The sequence below is a fragment of the Triturus cristatus genome, chromosome 3_2, assembly GCF_964204655.1.
Source record: "Triturus cristatus chromosome 3_2, aTriCri1.1, whole genome shotgun sequence".
Taxonomy (NCBI): Eukaryota; Metazoa; Chordata; class Amphibia; order Caudata; family Salamandridae; genus Triturus; species Triturus cristatus.
Window position 1 is genome coordinate 377,968,879 of NC_140584.1, and position 17,679 is coordinate 377,986,557.

The window sequence follows — 17,679 nt, forward strand, 5'->3', positions numbered from 1 at the left end:
AGTGTATTTGGGAAAAGTGTTTTTGTTAGCATCCACAGCTGGAAATGTGACCCAAGAATAAAAAACTTCAAATCGTATGCAGTGTCCGTTTCTACTACAAAGATTGCAGGAGGCCCTGCATTAGGGACTCCATATTGTGTAAAATGTGCATAGACCGCCAGCCGGCAGTTAGCCACAATAGATAAAGGTTGCCCCCTTAGGAAATTAATACTGTTGCCAAGTGTAACACAAACTGGGTGTAAACCTTTTAATATTCAAGCTTGAAAAAACAACAGAATCAGGTTATCCCTAAACACTGTGAAGATTAATCCCCAACACCATGGATGTCTCCGATAAAAAGTGCAAGGGTATTGTAGAAAAGCACAAGCACTACTCAGGGTTCTTGCAAATAAGTACCTGACCAAAACGTTGGTGGCACCATGTTGCAGGGATTCTGCTCAGGAACAGAACTATGCTTGGGACCATAGAACATCAGCATGTAGGGACTGAGTCACTGTACCACCTCAGTATCTATGAGCCCGAGTCCGACTAGCTATAGTGCCTCACTTGCCCTCCTAACGTTTCCAGAGAGACAAGTGAAATGGCACCCCAGAACACAACATACTTGATCCTCTCACGCCTCGCGGTAACAGGACACACCCTTTCTCTCTCTCAATCGTACTTGTCCACAATAAGATAAGAAAGAGACATGAAGGAAGTTTACAATGTTTATTTAAACCATCATGCTTTAAGATGTAATAATTGCACCACACTTAGAAAACAAATATATATCAATAATATATTTAGCATGGTTAATAAACTTTATACCATGAAAAGCCCTGTCATGTATCTGACAGATATGCCTTAACCCTCCAGTACTACTGAAGCAAATTGGTTATATAATATAGATCTCTGGGTTTATTAGCGGACCCTGTACCTTAACATATATAGATGGGTGTTCCACATCCAAGCTGACACCACACTCTCATCTCAGGACCTTAGCTCTGTGTGTGTGTATTTCCAGAACCCCTGTCCTCAGTTAAATGACAAGATATGTGTATTCAAAAACAGCATCTGCATTCCATTTATTATGTATAGGTACTAGGGACTGACCAGAGAGAATAACAAGGGGCAATGTTGTTTGACCTTGCCTAAGCTGTTCAGACTAAATACAAGGAAAATAATAAAATACAAAAACATGTGCTGATTCCATGTGAAAATACAATGTGGCATAAAGGCAATCATGATATTTAGTAAAGAGTGCAAAACCAAAGTGGCCTACAATGTGTATGATTAGGTTAGCATAGTAAAGACAACAATGGGCCATGTGAGAAACACACGACACCTGCACACGAAAAAAGAAACAAACACATGATTTATGGAAACTGTGGAGACCCTGTCAAGGGTGACTGGCGCTGAGTTACAGGAGGGTGGTCTTAAAAGACAGACAGAAATGGACATCCACTCAGAGTAGCAGATGGACTGCATTCCAGGTAATATAAGCAGCCAGCTAGCAGGAACATATTGCCTCACAACTGCTTTATTGTAAGGGGAAACGGCCACTACAACGCGGCCGTTTCCACGTATAACCATAACCACGCATGCATTACAACGCATGCGTGGTTACCATGAAAAGCCTTTGCCACGCATACCTTTACTACGAGATACGTAGTAAAGGCATGTGTGCTAAAGGTAATATTAAAAAAGGGGGCTTGTGGGGTCTGCCCTCCCCAAAAAAGGTGTGCGAAACAAAAAGGGGTGTTAGGGAGGTCTCCCCCACCCAAAAAACACCTGATTCCATCGCAATGTGGAGGCAATCGGCATCGTTAGAGGAAACGGAAAGACACTTCCGCTTCCTCTTTACGACATGCGACGCAGATCGGAAGAGCTTACAGAGAAGAGAGGACATAGAGAGGTAAGGGGGAATTTAGTTTAAGTAATTAATGAGGGGGATGTGTAGTGAAGGGGTAAATTTAAGGTTTTGTGGATGGGGGAATCGCACAGGGAAACATTTTTAATGTTGAGAGCAGGGGAATTTATTAGAAGGAATAGGGGCGGGGGGTCTCACAGGGGTACAGGGAAGGGGTATTATAAAAAAAATTAACATTTACCACGAAAATGCCTTTACCGATATGCGTGGTAAAGGCATTTTCGTGGTAAATGTTATTCGTGGTAATGGCATTCGCGTTGTAACGCATGCGTGGAAAAGGCATGCGTTGCAACGGAATGCGTTGTAATGACATACAACCTATTGTAAGGTGCCTCCAAGCTTAGATTGTTCACCGTAATTTGTGTTTCTCTGCACCTTAGTCTAATTCCTCCTTCCACCGTGTGTTTTTTTCTCTGTGTCTTTGCAGTTCATCAAACAGCCTGCTTACATCTTGATTCTTTGCCCTGTATTGCTATTCGATGTGACCTCTGCTTCTCAGCATTTCTTGGCTCTCACGTACTTGAGGAAAGTCCCTGGTTACTGCCTGTGTTCTCTACATGCTGTGGCTTAGGGAGCATCAGGTAAGATTGTATGTCACTTGAACAGTGGCATCACTTCTGTTGCCTAATATTATACTAGTGTTATTATAGTCAGACTATCTGCACGTGAGCAAGAGACATTCATCCATCTAACTACTGTGAGACAAGCCATCTGCTTCAGTATGTGTCTCTCTCCTAGCTATCTCAATTTTCCACTTCATGAATTTCTAGGATGGAGACTGCCTGTTCCTCAAATTATAGCTGTTACTTGGAGGAGAGTGATGGGGTAGCATCAAAGCCCGTTCTCTTACTAAGGGGTCTTCGCAAGTCTTGGCATTCTGTAACTTCTGTATGGCAGATTTGACCTCTGCAGTTGGGTCAATTGTGACTCTAGATTAGCTGGTCTCAGCAGATAACATGCAAGGTATTCTTGTGATACACATCTACGTCCTGTATGCCAATTTCACTGCTTATGTCTTTGGGGCAAGTGGGGATCTCTAAATCAAGTAGGCAGATCTCTGTGACCTCCGTCATCTCAGTCTAATGGGCCCGCACGTTATGCTACATATACCTGAGCCTCTAGTTTTCATTTGCCTCTAACGCTCTGGGGGATATAATACGGAAATATTAAAAAAAACAACAGGCAAGTCTATTTTTCGATATTTTACTCTCACTTGTAATAAAGAATACAGAAAACTCAGTTTACTTTAGCCCATATGATTGAAAGATTTTTACACCTTTGCAAAAATTGAGTCAATGTGTTTAGGGACCATAACTAAACATCCTTAGCAAAATTATTGCTTACCAATTATGCAATTTGTAGAATAGAGTTGTTAGCATTCGAACCCGGAAATAATCTTTAACATAAAAAAATGGAGCAAAATAACTATACGCTCCTATTGCTACTTATGATTGAATGCAACGAAAACATATTTTGCCTGATTGATTTAATTCTGTTGATTTGCAACAGTGCAATTTTTTTCTGTAACGCAGCCCCAACACCTAATCTGACTTGCCGGTTTATAAAGACATGAAAACATTTAATTTAATATTAATGCTCCGTTCTGAACGCAGCAGAGACTTCCTGGCTGACTGAGATACCCTGCTGAATAATACATTCAACCCTTCGCATGTTTTGCTTCCCTCAGGCATTTGATGTAGCACCTTCTAAGCAGATGCTAGGTCACACCGAGAGATGTGCAGTCGCATAAGCTGTTGCTTGCACTGCCATTCAAGGAGTTCAGGCTGGACTGTCTCTTTTGGAGTCAGGGAAGACTGATTTGCAGGTAGTTGTGCCCTAACTGCAATGGTACAGATGGACTAAACATGATGGAATGAGATGCAGCACAGAGTAGCTGCCAGTGGTTGAAAGTAATTCAAGCATTTCCATCCATCACATTTTGTGCTGTCCCAGTCAACTTCCATGGGCAGGAGGCAACGTGAGCATCTGAGGTAAAGACCACCAAGCTGGTATGGATCAGACAGAGGCACTTACCTCCTTTTCCATTGTCCATTGTGGTCCTGTTTAAATCCTTTGTTCAGCGGTGGATCTGTTACTGTTTTCCAGAGAATACACAGTTTGCTAGATGTTCAATAACAAATAGGATGCATCGTTTAGATAAATAAAAGTAACTAAGGGCCTTATTACGAGTATGGATGTCCTAGGAGCACTTGCGATGACTATCCGACTACCACCACCACTGCCGGTCTGCCCTCCGTATTGTGAGCGCAGTGGTTGGCCTGCACAGGACCACCACCTCTGCTAGGATCCAGGATCCTGTGGTGGTGGCGCAGCGGGAAAGGACAGCAATATGCTGACAATGCCGCTGCATTACCGCCAAGCATATTCTGAGTTGCATTTCCACTGCTCATTTTCTGGTGGTAAGCCTGCCATGAATAGGGTGGTGCGATGAAACTAAGGGGGCGATAACAGGGACCCATGCCATTTCTGGGCCTAGGAGTGCATGCAGAGGGGCACATGTTGTGCCCATTTGGAATTGCACCCCGTTCCTGTATGCGTCCATGCCACAACATGCAAAAACAACAATTGATGGACAGAATGCAGAACAATGTCATACATTCACCCCAGTACAGAGATCTGGGCCTAAATCCATCGTTTTTTGCTCACCATGCCATTCCAGTTTGAACCCAGCCATATGCAAATCAGTCTTGACCCTGTGCCCCATGGGAACAGTCCAGCCCGAACTGCCAAGCCAGGTCCTCCCTGGACTGGAAACAAGCATCCTAGGACCGGTTTCGGGCTTTCAGCCCTCGTCAGCAAGGAAAGCTTGATTCCAGTGGCATGGAGAGCACGGGACTCACGTCTGAGCATACCCTTCCCACTCGGGGTGACAATTGCAAAAACAACAATTGATGGACAGAATGCAGAACAATGTCATACATTCACCCCAGTACAGAGATCTGGGCCTAAATCCATCGTTTTTTTGCTCACCATGCCATTCCAGTTTGAACCCAGCCATATGCAAATCAGTCTTGACCCTGTGCCCCATGGGAACAGTCCAGCCCGAACTGCCAAACCTGGTCCTCCCTGGACTGGAAACAAGCATCCTAGGACCGGTTTTGGGCTTTCAGCCCTCGTCAGCCAGGAAAGCTTGATTCCAGTGACATGGAGAGCACGGGACTCACGTCTGAACATACCCTTCCCACTCGGGGTGACAATTGCAAAAACAACAATTGATGGACAGAATGCAGAACAATGTCATACATTCACCCCAGTACAGAGATCTGGGCCTAAATCCATCGTTTTTTTGCTCACCATGCCATTCCAGTTTGAACCCAGCCATATGCAAATCAGTCTTGACCCTGTGCCCCATGGGAACAGTCCAGCCCGAACTGCCAAGCCAGGTCCTCCCTAGACTGGAAACAAGCATCCTAGGATCGGTTTCGGGCTTTCAGCCCTCGTCAGCCAGGAAAGCTTGATTCCAGTGGCATGGAGAGCACGGGACTCACGTCTAAGCATACCCTTCCCACTCGGGGTGACAATTGCAAAAACAACAATTGATGGACAGAATGCAGAACAATGTCATACATTCACCCCAGTACAGAGATCTGGGCCTAAATCCATCGTTTTTTTGCTCACCATGCGATTCCAGTTTGAACCCAGCCATATGCAAATCAGTCTTGACCCTGTGCCCCATGGGAACAGTCCAGCCCGAACTGCCAAGCCAGGTCCTCCCTGGACTGGAAACAAGCATCCTAGGACCGGTTTCGGGCTTTCAGCCCTCGTCAGCCAGGAAAGCTTGATTCCAGTGGCATGGAGAGCACGGGACTCACGTCTGAGCATACCCTTCCCACTCGGGGTGACAATTGCAAAAACAACAATTAATGGACAGAATGCAGAACAATGTCATACATTCACCCCAGTACAGAGATCTGAGCCTAAATCCATCCTTTTTTTGCTCACCATGCCATCCCAGTTTGAACCCAGCCATATGCAAATCAGTCTTGACCCTGTGCCCCATGGGAACAGTCCAGCCCGAACTGCCAAGCCAGGTCCTCCCTGGACTGGAAACAAGCATCCTAGGACCGGTTTCGGGCTTTCAGCCCTCGTCAGCCAGGAAAGCTTGATTCCAGTGGCATGGAGAGCACGGGACTCACGTCTGGGCATACCCTTCCCACTCGGGGTGACAATTGCAAAAACAACAATTGATGGACAGAATGCAGAACAATGTCATACATTCACCCCAGTACAGAGATCTGGGCCTAAATCCATCGTTTTTTTGCTCACCATGCCATTCCAGTTTGAACCCAGCCATATGCAAATCAGTCTTGACCCTGTGCCCCATGGGAACAGTCCAGCCCGAACTGCCAAGCCAGGTCCTCCCTGGACTGGAAACAAGCATCCTAGGACGGGTTTCGGGCTTTCAGCCCTCGTCAGCCAGGAAAGCTTGATTCCAGTGGCATGGAGAGCACGGGACTCATGTCTGAGCATACCCTTCCCACTCGGGGTGACAATTGCAAAAACAACAATTGATGGACAGAATGCAGAACAATGTCATACATTCACCCCAGTACAGAGATCTGGGCCTAAATCCATCGTTTTTTTGCTCACCATGCCATTCCAGTTTGAACCCAGCCATATGCAAATCAGTCTTGACCCTGTGCCCCATGGGAACAGTCCAGCCCGAACTGCCAAGCCAGGTCCTCCCTGGACTGGAAACAAGCATCCTAGGACCAGTTTCGGGCTTTCAGCCCTCATCAGCCAGGAAAGCTTGACTCCAGTGGCATGAAGAGCACGGAACTCACGTCTGAGCATACCCTTCCCACTCGGGTGACAATTGCAAAAACAACAATTGATGGACAGAATGCAGAACAATGTCATACATTCACCCCAGTACAGAGATCTGGGCCCAAATCCATCGTTTTTTTGCTCACGATGCCATTCCAGTTTGAACCCAGCCATATGCAAATCAGTCTTGACCCTGTGCCCCATGGGAACAGTCCAGCCCGAACTGCCAAGCCAGGTCCTCCCTGGACTGGAAACAAGCATCCTAGGACCGGTTTCGGGCTTTCAGCCCTCGTCAGCCAGGAAAGCTTGATTCCAGTGGCATGGAGAGCACGGGACTCACGTCTGGGCATACCCTTCCCACTCGGGGTGACAATTGCAAAAACAACAATTGATGGACAAAATGCAGAACAATGTCATACATTCACCCCAGTACAGAGATCTGGGCCTAAATCCATCGTTTTTTTGCTCACCATGCCATTCCAGTTTGAACCCAGCCATATGCAAATCAGTCTTGACCCTGTGCCCCATGGGAACAGTCCAGCCCGAACTGCCAAGCCAGGTCCTCCCTGGACTGGAAACAAGCATCCTAGGACGGGTTTCGGGCTTTCAGCCCTCGTCAGCCAGGAAAGCTTGATTCCAGTGGCATGGAGAGCACGGGACTCATGTCTGAGCATACCCTTCCCACTCGGGGTGACAATTGCAAAAACAACAATTGATGGACAGAATGCAGAACAATGTCATACATTCACCCCAGTACAGAGACCTGGGCCTAAATCAATCGTTTTTTTGCTCACCATGCCATTCCAGTTTGAACCCAGCCATATGCAAATCAGTCTTGACCCTGTGCCCCATGGGAACAGTCCAGCCCGAACTGCCAAGCCAGGTCCTCCCTGGACTGGAAACAAGCATCCTAGGACCAGTTTCGGGCTTTCAGCCCTCGTCAGCCAGGAAAGCTTGATTCCAGTGGCATGGAGAGCACGGAACTCACGTCTGAGCATACCCTTCCCACTCGGGGTGACAATTGCAAAAACAACAATTGATGGACAGAATGCAGAACAATGTCATACATTCACCCCAGTACAGAGATCTGGGCCTAAATCCATCGTTTTTTACTCACCATGCCATTCCAGTTTGAACCCAGCCATATGCAAATCAGTCTTGACTCTGTGCCCCATGGGAACAGTCCAGCCCGAACTGCCAAGCCAGGTCCTCCCTGGACTGGAAACAAGCATCCTAGGACCGGTTTCGGGCTTTCAGCCCTCGTCAGCCAGGAAAGCTTGATTCCAGTGGCATGGAGAGCACGGGACTCATGTCTGAGCATACCCTTCCCACTCGGGGTGACAATTGCAAAAACAACAATTGATGGACAGAATGCAGAACAATGTCATACATTCACCCCAGTACAGAGATCTGGGCCTAAATCCATCGTTTTTTTGCTCACCATGCCATTCCAGTTTGAACCCAGCCATATGCAAATCAGTCTTGACCCTGTGCCCCATGGGAACAGTCCAGCCCGAACTGCCAAGCCAGGTCCTCCCTGGACTGGAACCAAGCATCCTAGGACCGGTTTCGGGCTTTCAGCCCTTGTCAGCCAGGAAAGCTTGATTCCAGTGGCATGGAGAGCACGGGACTCACGTCTGAGCATACCCTTCCCACTCAGGGTGACAATTGCAAAAACAACAATTGATGGACAGAATGCAGTACAATGTCATACATTCAACCCAGTACAGAGATCTGGGCCTAAATCCATCATTTTTTTGCTCACCATGCCATTCCAGTTTGAACCCAGCCATATGCAAATCAGTCTTGACCCTGTGCCCCATGGGAACAGTCCAGCCCGAACTGCCAAGCCAGGTCCTCCCTGGACTGGAAACAAGCATCCTAGGACCGGTTTCGGGGTTTCAGCCCTCGTCAGCCAGGAAAGCTTGATTCCAGTGGCATGGAGAGCACGGGACTCACGTCTGAGCATACCCTTCCCACTCGGGGTGACAATTGCAAAAACAACAATTGATGGACAGAATGCAGAACAATGTCATACATTCACCCCAGTACAGAGATCTGGGCCTAAATCCATCGTTTTTTTGCTCACCATGCCATTCCAGTTTGAACCCAGCCATATGCAAATCAGTCTTGACCCTGTGCCCCATGGGAACAGTCCAGCCCGAACTGCCAAGCCAGGTCCTCCCTGGACTGGAAACAAGCATCCTAGGACCGGTTTTGGGTTTTCAGCCCTCGTCAGCCAGGAAAGCTTGATTCCAGTGGCATGGAGAGCACGGGACTCACGTCTGAGCATACCCTTCCCACTCGGGGTGACAATTGCAAAAACAACAATTGATGGACAGAATGCAGACCAATGTCATACATTCACCCCAGTACAGAGATCTGGGCCTAAATCCATCGTTTTTTTGCTCACCATGCCATTCCAGTTTGAACCCAGCCATATGCAAATCAGTCTTGACCCTGTGCCCCATGGGAACAGTCCAGCCCGAACTGCCAAGCCAGGTCCTCCCTGGACTGGAAACAAGCATCCTAGGACCGGTTTCGGGCTTTCAGTCCTCGTCAGCCAGGAAAGCTTGATTCCAGTGGCATGGAGAGCACGGGACTCACGTCTGAGCATACCCTTCCCACTCGGGGTGACAATTGCAAAAACAACAATTGATGGACAGAATGCAGAACAATGTCATACATTCACCCCTGTACAGAGATCTGGGCCTAAATCCATCGTTTTTTTGCTCACCATGCCATTCCAGTTTGAACCCAGCCATATGCAAATCAGTCTTGACCCTGTGCCCCATGGGAACAGTCCAGCCCGAACTGCCAAGCCAGGTCCTCCCTGCACTGGAAACAAGCATCCTAGGACCAGTTTCGGGCTTTCAGCCCTCGTCAGCCAGGAAAGCTTGATTCCAGTGGCATGGAGAGCACGGGACTCACGTCTGAGCATACCCTTCCCACTCGGGGTGACAGTTGCAAAAACAACAATTGATGGACAGAATGCAGAACAATGTCATACATTCACCCCAGTACAGAGATCTGGGCCTAAATCCATCGTTTTTTTGCTCACCATGCCATTCCAGTTTGAACCCAGCCATATGCAAATCAGTCTTGACCCTGTGCCCCATGGGAACAGTCCAGCCCGAACTGCCAAGCCAGGTCCTCCCTGGACTGGAAACAAGCATCCTAGGACCGGTTTCGGGCTTTCAGCCCTCGTCAGCCAGGAAAGCTTGATTCCATTGGCATGGAGAGCACGGGACTCACGTCTGAGCATACCCTTCCCACTCGGGGTGACACTTGCAAATACAACAATTGATGGACAGAATGCAGAACAATGTCATATATTCACCCCAGTACAAAGATCTGGGCCTAAATCCATCGTTTTTTTGCTCACCATGCCATTCCAGTTTGAACCCAGCCATATGCAAATCAGTCTTGACCCTGTGCCCCATGGGAACAGTCCAGCCCGAACTGCCAAGCCAGGTCCTCCCTGGACTGGAAACAAGCATCCTAGGACTGGTTTCGGGCTTTCAGCCCTCGTCAGCCAGGAAAGCTTGATTCCACTGGCATGGAGAGCACGGGACTCACGTCTGAGCATACCCTTCCCACTCGGGGTGACAATTGCAAAAACAACAATTGATGGACAGAATGCAGAACAATGTCATACATTCACCCCAGTACAGAGATCTGGGCCTAAAATCCATCGTTTTTTTGCTCACCATGCCATTCCAGTTTGAACCCAGCCATATGCAAATCAGTCTTGACCCTGTGCCCCATGGGAACAGTCCAGCCCGAACTGCCAAGCCAGGTCCTCCCTGGACTGGAAACAAGCATCCTAGGACCGGTTTCAGGCTTTCAGCCCTCGGCAGCCAGGAAAGCTTGATTCCAGTGGCATGGAGAGCACGGGACTCACGTCTGAGCATACCCTTCCCACTCGGGGTGACAATTGCAAAAACAACAATTGATGGACAGAATGCAGAACAATGTCATACATTCACCCCAGTACAGAGATCTGGGCCTAAATCCATCGTTTTTTTGCTCACCATGCCATTCCAGTTTGAACCCAGCCATATGCAAATCAGTCTTGACTCTGTGCCCCATGGGAACAGTCCAGCCCGAATTGCCAAGCCAGGTCCTCCCTGGACTGGAAACAAGCATCCTAGGACCGGTTTCGGGCTTTCAGCCCTCGTCAGCTAGGAAAGCTTGATTCCACTGGCATGGAGAGCACGGGACTCACGTCTGAGCATACCCTTCCCACTCGGGGTGACAATTGCAAAAACAACAATTGATGGACAGAATGCAGAACAATGTCATACATTCACCCCAGTACAGAGATCTGGGCCTAAAATCCATCGTTTATTTGCTCACCATGCCATTTCAGTTTGAACCCAGCCATATGCAAATCAGTCTTGACCCTGTGCCCCATGGGAACAGTCCAGCCCGAACTGCCAAGCCAGGTCCTCCCTGGACTGGAAACAAGCATCCTAGGACCGGTTTCAGGCTTTCAGCCCTCGTCAGCCAGGAAAGCTTGATTCCAGTGGCATGGAGAGCACGGGACTCACGTCTGAGCATACCCTTCCCACTCGGGGTGACAATTGCAAAATCAACAATTGATGGACAGAATGCAGAACAATGTCATACATTCACCCCAGTACAGAGATCTGGGCGTGGGACCCGTGCTCACTACGCTACTGGAGTCAAGCTATCCTGGCTGATGACGGCTGATAGCCAGAAACCGGTCCTAGGATGCTTGATTCCGGTCCAGTGAAGACATGGCTTGGCAGTTCGGGCTGGACTGTTCCAATGAGGCACAGGGTCAAGACTGATTTGCATATGCCATGTCTAAACTGGGGTGGTGTAGTGGTCAAAAGAACGATGGATTTAACCCAGATCTCTTGACTGGGGGAGAATGTCTGCATTGTCAGCATTCCGTCCATCAATTGTTTGTTGTAACGCTTTTCGCCCTAAGTGGGATGGGTATTCCCAGACGAGGGACCCGTGCTCACTACACCACTGGAGTCAAGCTATCCTGGCTGATGATGGCTGATAGCCAGAAACCGGCCCTAGGATGCTTGATTCTGGTCCAGTGAAGACATGGCTTGGCAGTTCGGGCTGGACTGTTCCCATGAGGCACAGGGTCAAGACTGATTTGCATATGGCCATGTCTAAACTGGGGTGGTGTAGTGGGCAAAAGAACGATGGATTTAACCCAGATCTCTTGACTGGGGGAGAATGTCTGCATTGTCAGCATTCCGTCCATCAATTGTTTGTTGTAACGCTTTTCGCCCTAAGTGAGATGGGTATTCCCCGACGTGGGACCCGTGCTCACTACGCCACTGGAGTCAAGCTATCCTGGCTGATGACGGCTGATAGCCAGAAACTGGTCCTAGGATGCTTGATTCCGGTCCAGTGAAGACATGGCTTGGCACTTCGGGCTGGACTATTTCCCATGAGGCACAGGGTCAAGACTGATTTGCATATGGCCATGTCTAAACTGGGGTGGTGTAGTGGGCAAAAGAACGATGGATTTAACCCAGATCTCTTGACTGGGGGAGAATGTCTGCATTGTCAGCATTCCGTCCATCAATTGTTTGTTGTAACGCTTTTTATCCTAAGTGGGATGGGTATTCCCAGACGTGGGACCCGTGCTCACTACGCCACTGGAGTCAAGCTATCCTGGCTGATGACGGCTGATAGCCAGAAACCGGTCCTAGGATGCTTGATTCCGGTCCAGTGAAGACATGGCTTGGCAGTTCGGGCTGGACTGTTCCCATGAGGCATAGGGTCAAGACTGATTTGCATATGGCCATGTCTAAACTGGGGTGGTGTAGTGGGCAAAAGAAAGATGGATTTAACCCAGATCTCTTGACTGGGGGAGAATGTCTGCATTGTCAGCATTCCGTCCATCAATTGTTTGTTGTAACGCTTTTCGCCCTAAGTGGGATGGGTATTCCCAGACGTGGGACCCGTGCTCACTATGCCACTGGAGTCAAGCTATCCTGGCTGATGATGGCTGATAGCCAGAATCCGGTCCTAGGATGCTTGATTCCGGTCCAGTGAAGACATGGCTTGGCAGTTCGGGCTGGACTGTTCCCATGAGGCACAGGGTCAAGACTGATTTGCATATGGCCATGTCTAAACTGGGGTGGTGTAGTGGGCAAAAGAACGATGGATTTAACCCAGATCTCTTGACTGGGGGAGAATGTCTGCATTGTCAGCATTCCGTCCATCAATTGTTTGTTGTAACGCATGCCACAACATGCAGCAATGTGCTGTCGCAGCAGCAGTCTGCTGTTAAGGCTCTCCTATGAGCCTAACACATTCTGCTGCTGTGAGATCACCGCAGCACTGACCCCCCAGCCCAGGACTCAACTCAGAATCCAGCAGGCTGGCGCACCACAGGCTGGGCGGTCTTCCTGCAAGCACAGTGGTGGTGCTGCTGCAGGAGAACCACCAACCTCATAGTAAAGCCCTCAATGCTTTCCACTTTTCCTACATTGTAAAATGTTTTTTTAATGTTTTTATTTTTTGTACATCAAATAGTGTCACTGCATCAGAGTAATCACACACATAATTGTCTACAGTGCAAATGGAGAAGTGTTTACCTCTCACCTCACGTGTTTTCCATCCATAATCATCTTAAAACATGATATTAACACACATCTGCATTGTGAATATAGTTTCTTTACAGTATATGAGGTTTGTCTGGTATCAATAAACAAATTCCTTGTTCTACTTGTGATATGAGGTGGAAATCTCTCACCATGAAGTCAGTAGTAACCACATTGGTCTAAGAGACATAATTCGTGTCTATTCCCTGGACATGAATGGACTGGGGATGCCTAGCTTGTTTCAGATCTGTCGTTGGACACAGTGACAGCTTTCGATCCCTCTTCTTTTTTAGGTGCTATGAGTCTGCACCAGAGTATGGCTATTCTTCATCTTGCTAACAGCAATGATGTTGCTGTATACTGTAAAACATCCTATGGTACCAGTTGAAAGTATCCCAATAATGCTATAATTTTATTTTTATCTCTAATCTGTTGTTTGTCATATCTATGATTGTAGAGAATATCTCATGCCAAATGTTATAGGTGGGAGGGCATGACCAAGCCAAGTGTGTGAACCCCACTGGTTCATAGTGACACCTACGGCAATTATGTGGCTATTTTGAATCGATCTTATAGTGTTTGTCCGGTGTAAAAGTAGTAATCAAGTAATCAAAATGAAGCAATTTATGCTAATGGCTCATAGATACGTTCTGCAAATGGGAACAACAGTAGTGCCATTTAGCCATACTGATTTCCATCTTCAATTCTTTCTCCCAGGCAAGCCTACTATAATCAGTATCAGTGACATTGATAGTGGTCATCGCTGTGAAGAGTTTTTACACCCATCTCATTATCTGAGTCGCTTGGGAACTCTGGTAGTGTCATCTCCCTTATTGTTTCCCTCAGCCTCATATATGTGCACACATCTAAGGGCGTAGTATTTTGCGTACCCTTGTAATGGTCCCTGGAAATAAATTTACCTCTTGGATAGAGGTGACCAAATGTGGTCAAGTCAGTGTTACATACCCTACACATTGCATCTTATTCCTTAATCAGCTGAAGCATTGGGGTTTGTGCCAGGGGGTTTCCTGGAGAGCATGGATGTAGTCATCCTGCCTTGCACCCTTTGAGGTCTTGGTAACCCAGCAGACACGTACTTAAAGAAAACAGCACATATCGCATCCTACCCACAACTCCAATTTGTAACCTTTATTTTATTCTGGTCTTGCACCATGCAAGCACTGATTTGTCCCTGTGAACAAATCAATAGAAATTACTTGCAATGCACAGTGTGAGATGTTAGTGTGGGCATAAGCTTACAAGTTATCCTCAATCCAGGGGTCTAAGAGATAAGTCCTGCTTACCTGCTTGAACACATTTTGTGATCCTGGGAAAGCTATCCCTGTCCAGGTCCCCTTGCAGTTGTAACAGCCAACGTAATTGCAACAACTATAAATGAATCTAAGACATAATATTCGACACAAAAATGTCAGCAAGAAAAAATAGTGTTGAAACAAATATTGAGAACCCTAATATCGACTTTTGTACACCAAATGGAAAGTATTAATATTTTGATGCTAATAATACAACCTTTAAAAATAATCAGGAACATATAACATTGAAAATAAAAATATAGAAACCAAAAATATGAAGTACACAATACAATCAATAAAACGCTATCTAAATACAATAACAAAATATTGGTGCCCAAAATATCAATAAAATGGATTAAAATGTGTGTTTGTGTGTGTGTGTGTGTGTGTGTTTGTGTATATATATATATATATATATATATTACCTACTGGCGGTCGCCAGTAGGTAGTTATAGTTAGGACCCTGTTTCCATAGGAAATCCGCAACATTCTATTTGGAATAACTTTGGCGCCGGTCGACGAATCCTCGCGAAATTTTAAAAATAGGTGGGGCGCTACGCTCCGCTCCTACCCTGAAAGTCTCGGGGGGATTCGTCAAGCAGGGGCCGAGAAAAAAGGGGGGTCCCAAAACGCGTTTTCCCCATGCATTTTTCCATAGGACCTTTAGACACAGCTACAGCCCGAACGGCTGAACAGAATTACTTGAAATTTGGCAGAGAGGTAGCCATAAGGTCAAGGAAGTGCCTTTTGCAGGTCTGGTGTAAATCTGTTCAGTATTTCCTGAGAAAATAGCATTTAAAAGCATATATATATGTGGGCGGAGCCTAACCACACATCTCATCCTGAGATCTGATTGGCTGTCAGCACTTCATCCAAGAAGTGTTGGCAGCCATCTTGGGACCAATATACATGATAGCACCTCATTAAAAAGCATTGCAGTTAATAGAAGGTTTTAAGACTTTATTTACATTATAAATCATTTGTTGATGGTACCATACTCATTTTAGGAATTGTGGTATGTTCTAAGGTGATTTCACCATGTGAAAAAGCCTTCTGCTGGGATATCATGATTGAGAGAAAAATATTTTCTCATGCTTTTACCACAGAGGTTTGGAAGGTGATCTATAGGCTAAACTGAGCTTATTTTCTGTAAATTCACATTATCTTTCTCAGTCATGTGAGAATGAAGTCTGACATTCTCAGTAAAACATGAACATCCAACAAGGGCAGAGACTGTCAGTTGATTCCTTTGTGTTCTACTGCAGCTTCCCAGAGTGTTCCAAAGAACTACTAGAGCGCTAACAGTCCTACTTATGATAAACGTATGGCACACCTGAAGCCATCTTGCTTGGATTAAAGTGGTAACTCTTAAAACATTTAATTTAAAAAGGAACAAAATGAGGGGGTTCATTTTTCCATAAAAAGTATGATTAGTGCTGCAGAAAGAAAAATTAGGGCACATTTTGAGTGACTTCTCAAATCCTCTTCTATTTCATTAAAAAATTCTGACATGCAGACTGAAACATGCACTTTCAATACCAGCAGCAGTTTTCCCTGGTGAGCAGTAGCTTTACTACAGTGATCTAATGAGCAAAAAGAGTGATAACATTCTGAATTTATGGCAAATGTGTGACACATCTGAATGCCTTCTTGATGGAATCAAAGTAAAAAACTGAAAGTATTTCCTACTGAGGAGACTGCAGTAAATGAGGAAATTAGGAAACTTCATAACAAATAAGTCTCCCAAGATGGCCACCAGAGACAAAAGAGCCCAAATGTAGCCCAAATATCACCCAGATGTAGCCCAAGTATAGCCCAATGACAGAATGTCCCAGAATGTTCTTAAAAACAACTAGAGCGCTTACTGTCTTCATTATGACAAAAGTATGGCACACCTGAAGCCATCTTGATTGGAATAAACTGGTAACACTTAAAACATTTAATTTAAAAAGGAACACAATGAGGAGGTTCATTTTGCCATAGAAATTATGATTAATGCTGAAGAAAGAAAATGAGGGCACATTTTGAGTGACTTCTCAAATCCTCTTCTATTTCATTAAAAAATTCTGACATGCAGACTGAAACATGCACTTTTAATACCAGGAGCAGACTTCCATGGTGCAGTAGTTTTACTACAGTGATCTAATGAGCAAATAGAGTGCTAACATTCAGAATTTATTGCAAATGTGTGACATATCTGAATACCTTCATGATGGAATCAAAGTAAAAAACTGAAAGCATTTCCTACTGAGGAGACTGCAGTACATGAGGAAATTAGGAAACTTCATAACAAATAAATCTCCCAAGATGGCCACCGGAGACAAAAGAGCCCAAATGTAGCCCAAAATCACCCAGATGTAGCCCAAATATAGCCCAATGACAGAAGTGTGCAAAACACTTATTATTTTGTGTTTTTGCAGTGTTATATAGTGCAGACTTGTCAGGTATTGGAGTGCTTTACATGAGCATTGGTTACATCACACAAGAACAAATTCATTTTGGTTGTAGACATGGGGAGACTAAGTGATTTGACCAGAATCACAGAATGTCGAGCTGAAGCAGAAACTTCAACCTGGTTCCCCAGTTGCAAAGTCTGCAGTTCTGGAAGTAACACCACATCCTCTCCCCTAAGTGCAACATTTAATCAAGTGGTCAACTGGATAAAAAAACATAAAGATAACAAATAATTTAAAAGTGCTTTGTCGCTATTTGAAAACTCAGAAAATATGTCCTTATTTTAGTCTTTTAGAGCACTAACCATAATTTTGATGCCAATAAGACCCTCTCATATATGTAATTTCTAAAGGAAATGCTCTAGGTATTACAGTTTTGATTACATCAAGATGATGTCAGGCGTTCCACACTTTTGTAATAAATATAGAATGTTAGCAATCTAGTTGTTCATTAGGATACTGTTGAGAGGCAGAGGCCAGGGGCACGGACTCTGAAAATTGAAGGCAGGTAGGAGGGTGCAAAGGCAACAATTTAACCACACTGAGCAGGCAGGAAGGGCCGTGGAAGCACAACAGACTATGGAGGGCAGTGGAAAGGGGGGCAGGGGCAACAA